The following is a 10,399-nucleotide window of genomic DNA, read 5'->3' as shown; positions in this document are numbered from 1 at the left end:
ATACACTTTTACATCTCATTGTTTTTAGATTTAGTGTCAAGTTATTTACTCTAATTGTTAGTAGCAACCATTAAAAAAAAAGGTATTACTCACCCTTTTTTGTGTTACCCAACATTATAATCCATTGTTTTTATATGTATTACTTATCTCCGTTATTAATATTATTTAAAATAAATAGAAAAACATAATGTCATTGATGTGTAATAGTATAACCGTATTGGTACGATATCACCCGTGAGTTAATTCCTCCAACGAAGATTCGAACCCTCACCACTCTGCACGCCACACAAAAGGCACTTTTATTTTTGGTGCCTCTAATCACTTGAACCAAGTAGCTTTAGCCCATAGAGAAAGGCGCTTGACGCCCTTTTCAAAAAAAAAAAAGAAAGTATAACCGTATTGTTAATTTAAAACTATAATCTTTCATACATTTTTGTGTATTTTGGGTGAAATTTCTAAATATATTGTTAATTTAAAAGTATAATATTCACTAAAATCTTGATGAATAAATAAATAATTAAAAATATGTTAAATTAATAACAAAATTTAAATAAATTTTCATGTTAATAATATATTTTAATGAAAGAAAACTAAATTATGATAAAAAAATATTCATCATAACATAATGTTAAATAACAGTAACAAATAAACATTATTATTTTATTTTATTTTTATAATTTCTCAGTTATATATTTAATTATTTTTTATAGAAAAATAAATTTCGTATATAATAAGTTTTTTTTCAATTTCCATCGTCACATGTTCCCTTTTAATAAAATCTATGATTCTTGAAGAGATTTAAATTTAATCCTACACAAACTAGTATCATCTTTTGAAAGCATTATCAAAATATTTAATAATATTTATTTTTAAAAATAAATTAATAATAATAAAAGTTTTTAATTTTTGTGATTTATTTGAAATTATCTTAAATAGTTTTTAAAATTTTAAAAATTAGATTAGATTTAAAACAAATAAAAAACAACAATTGTGGCCTAACATGATTTGAACTCAAGACATCATCACCCATTAATACCACTACTCTAGCTGATATGTTCTCCGCAAGTGCACGGATCGCACACAAGTAATATATTGGTACCTCATGAGGGGTAGGGTTGTTGAACCACAGGGACTGGATTCAAAGTACTAATTCATCTCCTAATGTCTAACCGATCAACGATGGTTGGTAAAAACATTACAACTAGATCCTAAAGGGGGGAAAGATGACATGTAAGGGCTAGAATGGAACTAGGTGAGATACTAAAGAGATAGAGTAGTGCCCCGAACTAGTCCACTGGAGAAACATTCAATAGACTTGCTCCTACGACCTAAAAGGTACATCCTAAGGTTTTTGTGTGTGCTCAAGAGCAATGTTGCATCTATGGTTCTCAAATACACCAAATTTTGCTAAGGTAACTGTGGGTTTCATACACATCAAGTTTTGCAATCACACAAGGCAACTACAACTATGGCAATCCACACACCAAGTTTTACCTAAGCAACTGTGCAAATCAAACACATCAAGTTATGCAAACAAATGATTAAACACAAGAAACCAATAGAACTCCGTAGACATTAAAAGCAAGTAAATCCACACACCAAGTTTTCAAAGAAATGAATTTCACATGATAAACACTTTTATGTCCTATATATTCAATATTATCAGGGCCTCCATTTTCACATGATTTTTTTTGTATGAAGTGGATAAACCATAATTTATTTAAAAATTCACATGATTTTTGTAAAGAATATTCACAAGAAAATGGTAAAGATGAAGAAGATATTGTGTCAATAATCATGTAGAGAACCTTCATCTTTGTCAATAAAATATATCTTTTTGAAGATTTTTGGAGAAATTAATTGGTGAAAAGAGTTATGTTCATAAACAGGTCAATGTATTGAGTGATTCTTAATGATGTTTAGTCTGTGTTGGTGCTTTGAATGGTGTGTCTTAGCAGTTGGTGACAAAAAGTTTTTATCTAGATAGTTATATACTAAGTTATACCATGATTCCACTTTCATGTAGTAACTAACTTTTTGCAAGCGCTATCTTAGAAATCAACTTCTATTATGGTCAATTCAAGCTGCCTTGATTGTCAAAGGATTAATTTGTTTCCTATAATGCTGCTCATTGATTGATTTTTATATTATGAGAAAGCTTTCTAGGGGGTTAGGATTCTTGTTAATCTTGTCAAATAGTCAATGTGTAGCTCTCTAACTATTGTGGTTAGTGCCAATGGAATTGATTGTTTCTACTTTAGAGTTGTACTATTATAGTGAGGGAGAACTTGAGAAACGTAAAAAAAGAGTTTACCAAAACTGAAGATGATCTTAAATCACTGTAAAGTGTGGGACAAATTATAGGAGAAGTTTTCCGGCCACTCGAGAATAAACATTGTAAGTATTCTGTCTCTTCCTTAAAATGTGAATTACTTTTAAAATTCTTTTGAATATGTAGCTTGTTCAAAGACAAATTATGAAAAGAGGTCAGTTTATGAATTTTCTAGGGAGACATGTAACTTCACATTTTGCAAATCATTTTATGATAAATTTTGCTGCCTCTTGTGGATTTTCCTTCACAGGTGACTTGTTTTGCATTACAATGTTTTTGCAAAATCATGAATTAGATTAACTGAGAACTGCAATTATTTTAGTATGATGTCCTTATTCATTCGTATTTCAATATGCATGATCAAATTTTCAAATGTTAATTTTCTCATGTCTAGTGATAGTCATAGCTAGCATTTAGCATTTAGTTTTTGATTCTTACTTTATATATTTTGAATGTTTTGGTTCCAGGTTGATCCAGTTGTTTATAACATGCTCCATGAAGATCTTGCCAATGTTAGCTACGCTGCTATGGGTGGCTTGTTTGATAAGATTTAAGAACTTAGGGAATCCATTTAGCTGCCACTGATGAACCCTGAGCCCTTTCTCAGAGTGGGAATTAAACCTCCCAAGGTGTATTTAATAATACTTTTTTAAAGTTTGAATTACTTGCTTAACATTACTGTGTATAGTTTCTAATTGAGTATTTTTTTAAAATTTTTTTTAAATGTCGTTTTAGGGTGTTCTTCTTTATGGACCACTAGGCACAGGAAAAAGATTGCTTGCAAGAGCTATTGCACGCAATATAGATTCCTATTTTCCTTAAGGTTAGGATATTTACTTGGGTGAGGCGAGGGTCATTGGTCTATTTCCTTTAAATAACATTCAATTATTGACTTCTTTGTGTAGGTTGTGCCAAGTGCTATAATAGATAAATATATTGGTGAAAGTGCTCGTCTCAAAAGGGAGGATCATCTGGTAATTATTTCTTTATTTTGGAAGCTTTATGTGTTGGTCTCATTTTTACATACATGGTGGTGTATTTGATGTGAACCCCTCTGTTATATGCTGCATAACTTTAGCTTTATGTAGAGGTTGTTAGTTGAGGTTTTTCAGCAATACCTTTTTTAAAATTATGCCACCATATTTATCCACGCATCCTATTGATGGATCATTAGGACTTATGCTATTGACCATTCTGAATCCTTCTATGATAATTATGTGGATTTTTTTCTCCTACCAGGTCAAGATCATGGCAACAAATCGACCGGATGTTCTGATCTTGCACTTCTTTGCCCAGGCAGATTAGACAAGGAAAATAAAGATTCCACTGCCAAATGAGCAATCAAGAATGGAAATTTCAAAAATTCACGTAGCTGGTATTGCTAAACTTGGTGAGATCAATAATGAGGCAGTTGTTAAGCTTGCTGAAGTAAGTTTATTCTCTATTTATGAATTTGAATAACCTTATTTATGAATATGAATAACATTTTCATGACTTTAAATTTTATGCTTCCTTTTAGGGTTAAATGGAGCAAACCTTCTCAAATCTCTTTCATCGAAGCCGAGCGTCAATAATCCGCATGGGTGCTTGATTAAATAAATTAGGCAAGCACTCAGTAGTTGAATGGAAATGAATTAGACACTTCTTGTTTGTGCACTTAGATATAGTGTTGAGAAATTAACATCTTTTTGTTGTAGTACTGTCGCTGATCTTTGTCGCGGCATGCGTTCATTTTCTCATATATCTATGTGTTGCTTGCACTGTGAGGAACATGGTTTCTATTTTGCCATGCACAGACGGTATGCACGGATGTCCTACTTCTAGCTTTGCATCGTAGATAGAGTATGAGGCGGTGCAAAGCTTTCCTCTCAGGCTAAATGTTAAAGACCCTGCAACAAGTTACGAGTAACATTATATAAATGGATGAGCGCTTTAAGCGGTTTCGAGCACAACCACTTTCGTAATGTCATTGCTCCATACGGATGGATAATTATAGCAAAGTATCAAATTTATAAAAGTATATTGTGGCATGTATCCAAATTTGTAAAAAGTATTTTATAGCTTAACGTATAAAATTTTGATTCGTGATGTATTCAATCATCAAAGTACTTTGCAGTAATTGCCATCAGATCTATTATATTTCAGATGGGTTTTTAAAAAGTATATAGTTCATATAGAGAAACCAGCCTTTACACTGGAAAAGTGGAGGCCCGGGCCTAGGTCCAATAACTTCTCTACTCGGGAAATGGAGCTGCACTGCACCTTCTGTGGAAAACAAGTGCTTTGAAAATTATATCCGAAGTTTATGATTATGAATCTACTTAAAATTATCGGATAAATCTTATCATACAAAACCACTATGGTGAAGCTTATTTAGTTAAAGTGAAAACTATATTAGTAATTAAGATTCTAATAAAAATAATATTAAAAATATAGGAAAAATAATGATATAAATGAATTATACATATATGAAAAAAAAATTTAGAAAAGAAAAATAAAATAGAAAATCGGGCCAAATCTTGTACGCAAAAAGAAGAACAAATAAACCTCCGGAATAGAAAGAAATTCCCCAACGATTTTGAAACAGGAAAAAAAGTATTCACTTAATTTAGATTCTAACAACACAAAGAAAAATTCATTCGAGCCGAGAAGGATCCACGTAGCTTCATACGAGTTTTCTTCAGTCCTAATTTCCAAGAATTTCCAAACTATATTTTCCTTAAAAAGTACAAATTTTACTATTGAATGTTTTAATGATTCCCTCAACAGAATTGTATAATTTAATTTCAAGTAGACATGCTTAAATTTATACAATGTGCTCGAGAAAAATTAAATTATGAATTATAGTATATCAAAGTTTATTATGAATTTATATAAAATTATTTGTAAAAAGAGAACTTATCTATACCAGCGGCGTAAGTTAGTTAGGGAAACTATATTGGTAATTTAGATTCTACAATATAAAATAATACAGGGAATGATAGAGAAAGTAATGATATAAAAGAGTATGCACCTCTATATGATGAGTTAAATTTTAGGAAAGAGAAAATAAAATTAGAAAGTCGGTTTCTCCGTGTGTGTGTGCAGAAAAACTAAAATAAACCCGGAATATAAAATGAGAAATTCCCCAAAGAGAGTGAAATGGGAAGAAAATAGACGCACTTAATTGTTAGGATTCTAGAACACGGCGAGAAAAGGTTTTATTCATTTGAGCCGCTGAAAGCGATCCCGTAGTTTCACATGAGTTTTCTTCGATCCTTAATTTCAGTATTTTTCTTTAGTTTTGTCTTAAAAAGCACAAATTTTATCGTTTTGAATGTTTTAATGATTTGTTCAATAGAATTGTATAATTTAATTTCAAGTAGATAGTTAAATTAATACAATATCTATCGAGAAGAATTAGATGTAGTGTGTAAGGATAATATTTTAAATAGCTGGCCTCTTTATTATGAATTATTAGAAATAGTATATTACTCTATTGATAATGATGTATAAATATTCTATGTATATTTACTTTGTATCATGTATCAAATTTGCAAAGTATTTTGTAGCATGTATAAAAAATTTGATTATATCATGTATTCAATCATCAAAGTACTTTGTAGCAATTACCTTTTAGATCTATTAAATTTCAAATGAGTTTTTAGAAGTATATAGTTCATACATTGAAACCAGGCTTTACACTGGAAGAGGGAGGCCTGACCTGATCCAGTAACTTTTCTACTTCCCGAAAGGGAGGACATTTTCACTTTTTCTTGGAGAACAAGTACTTTGAAATTAAATCCGAAGTTTATTATGAATCTATATAAAATTATTTGAAAAAATAGATCTTATCTATACAAAACTAACTATGGTAGAAGCTTATTTAGTTAAAGTAGAAACTATATAGTGAACTTAGAGTCAAATATAAATAATATGGAATAGATAGAGAAAGTAATGATATAAATGAAATATACACTTACATGAAAAAAATTTAATTTTAGGTAAAGAAAAATAAAATTAGAAAGTCAGTTTCTCCTTATGTTGTACGCACAAAAGAAGAACTAAATAAACCTACAGAATATAGAATGAAATTCCCCAAAAGATTTTGAAACCCAAAAAAATGAAGTATGTACTTAATTGTTAGGATTTTAGAATAGCAGAAAGGTTTAAAAATTCATTTGAGCCAGAGAAGGATCCCATAGTTTTATATGAGGTTTCTTCGATCATTAATTTTAGCATTTCTCTTTAGTTTTCTCTTAAAAAAGTACAAATTTTATCATTTTTGAATGTTTTAATGATTTCTCCATTAGAATTGTAAAATTTAATTTCAAGTAGATAGTTAAATTTATACAATGTCTATCGAGAAGAATTAGATGTAGTGCATAAAGATAATCTTTTAAATAGCTGGCCTCTTTATTATGAATTATTAGAAATAGTATATTACTCTATTGATAATGATGTATAAATATTCCATGTATATTTACTTTGTATCATGTATCAAATTTGTAAAGTATTTTGTAGCACGTATAAAAAATTTGATTATATCATGTATTCAATCATCAAAGTACTTTGCAGTAATTACTGTTAGATCTATTAAATTTCGGATGAGTTTTTAAAAGTATATAGTTCATACAGAGGAACCAGTCTTTACACTGGAAAAGGGAGGCCTGGCTTAGTCCAGTAACTTCTCTACTTCCGGAAATGGAGGACAATTGCACCTTTCCTCGGAAAACAAGTACTTTAAAAATTATATCCGAAGTTTATTATGAATCTATATAAAATTATTTGAAAAAATAGATCTTATATATACAAAATTAACTATGGTAGAAGCTTATTTAGTTAAAGTGGAAACTATATTATTGAATTTAGATTCAAATATAAATAATATGGAAAAGATAGAAAAAGTAATAATATAAACGAATTATGCACTTATATGAAAAAAAATTAATTTTAGGAAAAGAAAAATAAAATTAGAAAGTTAGTTTCTCCGTACGTTGTACTCACAAAAGAAGAACTAAATAAACCTCCTGAATATAGAATGAAATTACCCAAAGGATTTTGAAACCGAAAAAATGAAGTATTTACTTAATTGTTAGGATTATAAAACAACAGAAAGGTTTAAAAATTTATCTGAGCTAGAGATGGATCCCGCAGTTTAATATGAGTTTTCTTTGATCCATAATTTCACTATTTCTCTTTAGTTTTCTCTTAAAAAAAGTACAAATTTTATCATTTTGAATGTTTTAATTATTTTTTTCAATAGAATTGTATAATTTAATTTCAAGTAGATAGTTAAATTTATACAATGTCTATCGAGAAGAATTAGATGTAGTGCGTAAAGATAATCTTTTAAATAACTAGCCTCTTATTATGAATTATTAGAAATAGTATATTACTCTATCGATAATGATGTATAAAATATCAGGTATATTTACTTTTGTATCATGTATCAAATTCTTAAAGTATTTTGTAGCACATATAAAAATTTGATTATATCATATTCAATCATCAAAAGCATAGCTGCAACAATTATCGTTAGATCTATTAAATTTCGGATGAAGGTTTTAAAAAGTATACATTTCATCGAGGTAACCGGTCTTTACACATAAAAGGCGAGCCATCACGGTCGAAGTTCTCTACTTCGAAGAGGAGGACATTTCGTACTTTGCCGAGGAACAAGTACTTTTGAGAAAATTATATCTAAAGTTTATTATGAATTTATATAAATTATTTTCAAAAATAGATCTTATCTATAAAAAGGAAGTTAACTATGGTAGCTTTAGTTTAGTAAAGTGGAAACTATATTAGATTTAGATTATAATAAAAATAATATGGAAAGAGAATAGAGAAATAATGATATAAAATGAATTATGCACTTATTTGATTATTTTTAGGAAAAGAAAATAAAATTAGAAAAGTAAGTTTCTCCGTATGTTGTATGCACAAAAGAAGAATTAAATATACCTCCGGAATATAGAATAAAATTTCCCAAAGTATTTTAAAAGAAAAAATAAAGTATTTACATAATTGTTAGGATTCTAGAGTAGTAGAAAAGGTTAATAAATTTATCCTACTTGAGGAGAAGCATCCTAGTAGTCTTTTTCAATATCCGGCCTCTTTTATTATGAATTATTAGAATAATATATTTCTCTATCGATATGATGTATAAATATTCTATGTATATTTACTTTGTAGCATGTATCAAATTTGTAAAGTATTTCATAATGCAGTATATTTGATTATAGCATGTATTAAATCATCAAAGTACTTTATAGCAATTACCATCAAATCTATTAAATTTCGATGAGTAAAGTATGCAGGTTCATACCGGTGCACGCAGTCTTTACATTCCCGAAAAGGAGGCCTAGCACTGTCCATATCTATCTTTCAAAAAGGGAAGAACATTTGCATTGTCCCTTAGAACGACAAGTATTTTGATAATTATATTTGAAGTTTTATTATGAATCTATTAGATTATTTGAAAATAGATATTATATATATTAACTATGGTAGAAGCTAACTTAGTTAAAGTGGAAACTATATTAGCCAATTTAGATTATATGAAAATAATATGGAAACAAATGAAATGTAATGATGTAAATGAATTATGCACTTATATGAAAAAAAAATAATTTTAGGTAATGAAATAAAATTAGAAAGCCAATTTATGCATATGTTTTATGAACAAAAGAAAAATGAAATAAACCTTTGGAATATAGAATGAAATTTCCCAAAGAATTTTTGAAATAGAAAATGAATTATTTACATAATTGTCGAGATTCAAGAACAATAGAATGGTTAATGTATGTTTCTATAAGTTTGGATTGATCTCTGATGCTACTTATAGCTTATCATTGGGTCGTGTTGCATTATTCTATGCTTATTGGCTTTGCACATGTTTCATTGATCGAGAGTCATTGTGGGGAAAAAGTATGAAAATTGAGTTGCATGATTCTATGTGGTTGTTTTCTATTTGAGGAGGATTTACTTGTTGGTATTATCCAAGGTAGTCGAGACCCGGCCGGGTATTGACCGATCAAGCTCGGTCGGGGTTGATGGGTTCAATCGGGTCGAACCGGGTTGAACCGGAGTCAATAATAAAATATTTAAAAAATATATAATAATTATTAATAATGATAAAAATAATATAATCTATATTTTAATAATTAAAAACCACAATTAAATAAAAATGATATGTAAAATTTTAATTTATATATTTTCCTTAATTTTTAAAATATCTGAAATATAAATTTAATATTTAAAATTTTAGTTTTATAAGATTTTTATATAAATACATCTAATGATAACCCTCTCACCTTAGGCTTCATCGACTCAAAAACAGCATTAAAATTACTGTCTATTGGGACTCACACATTGGGCTCTCTCTCCATACTTTCTTCTTCCTCCACCACAGTTTCCCTCATTGTTTCATTTTTCTTCTTCCCTCACCGTAGCTCCCTTATTTCCTTTCTTCTTCATCCCTTTCTTTTCTTGTTGTGACTCGAGGGTGTCCGTTGGAGCCGAAGCCGGGTTAATCACCATTCTTTATTAAACCCGGCCGTTCACTGGGACCCACAATAGCGGATTATATCCAGGCGAGCAAAGGGTATACTAGGACCGGCTTCATGGCGTTCGGTTTTCGGTCGAACCGGCTGGCGGGCCGATCCGGGTTGACAACATTGGTATTATCTCTTTACCATTCTTAACATTTGGGGGATTAGATTTTGGTTTTCTCTTGGTTTCTTGAGGTCGTAGGAAGAAATGGTTTATATCATCTAATAGTGGTCCAGGCCTTTTCTTTGTGGTTTGAGCAATGGCTGATTGATTGTATTTCATGGCAAGCTCCTTTATATTTTTGGTTTATTGATACTCTTTGTTGACCTTTTTATGTATTGATTGTATTTTTGCATCATAAAATTGAACTTGTTCTGATTTGTGCAAGTTATATTGTCCTATTTGATTTTGTTGTTTTTTTTTTTTGGAATTTTGGAACATTAGGGTTGTAACCATGAATAAGGCTGAAATCAGTTCATGGATCTTTTGGTCTTAGAATTTGATTTGTTACTACTGAATGGTTTATATGCC

This window comes from Dioscorea cayenensis, chromosome 9 (genome assembly GCF_009730915.1).
Source record: "Dioscorea cayenensis subsp. rotundata cultivar TDr96_F1 chromosome 9, TDr96_F1_v2_PseudoChromosome.rev07_lg8_w22 25.fasta, whole genome shotgun sequence".
Lineage (NCBI taxonomy): Eukaryota > Viridiplantae > Streptophyta > Magnoliopsida > Dioscoreales > Dioscoreaceae > Dioscorea > Dioscorea cayenensis.
This window is presented reverse-complemented; position numbering follows the sequence as displayed.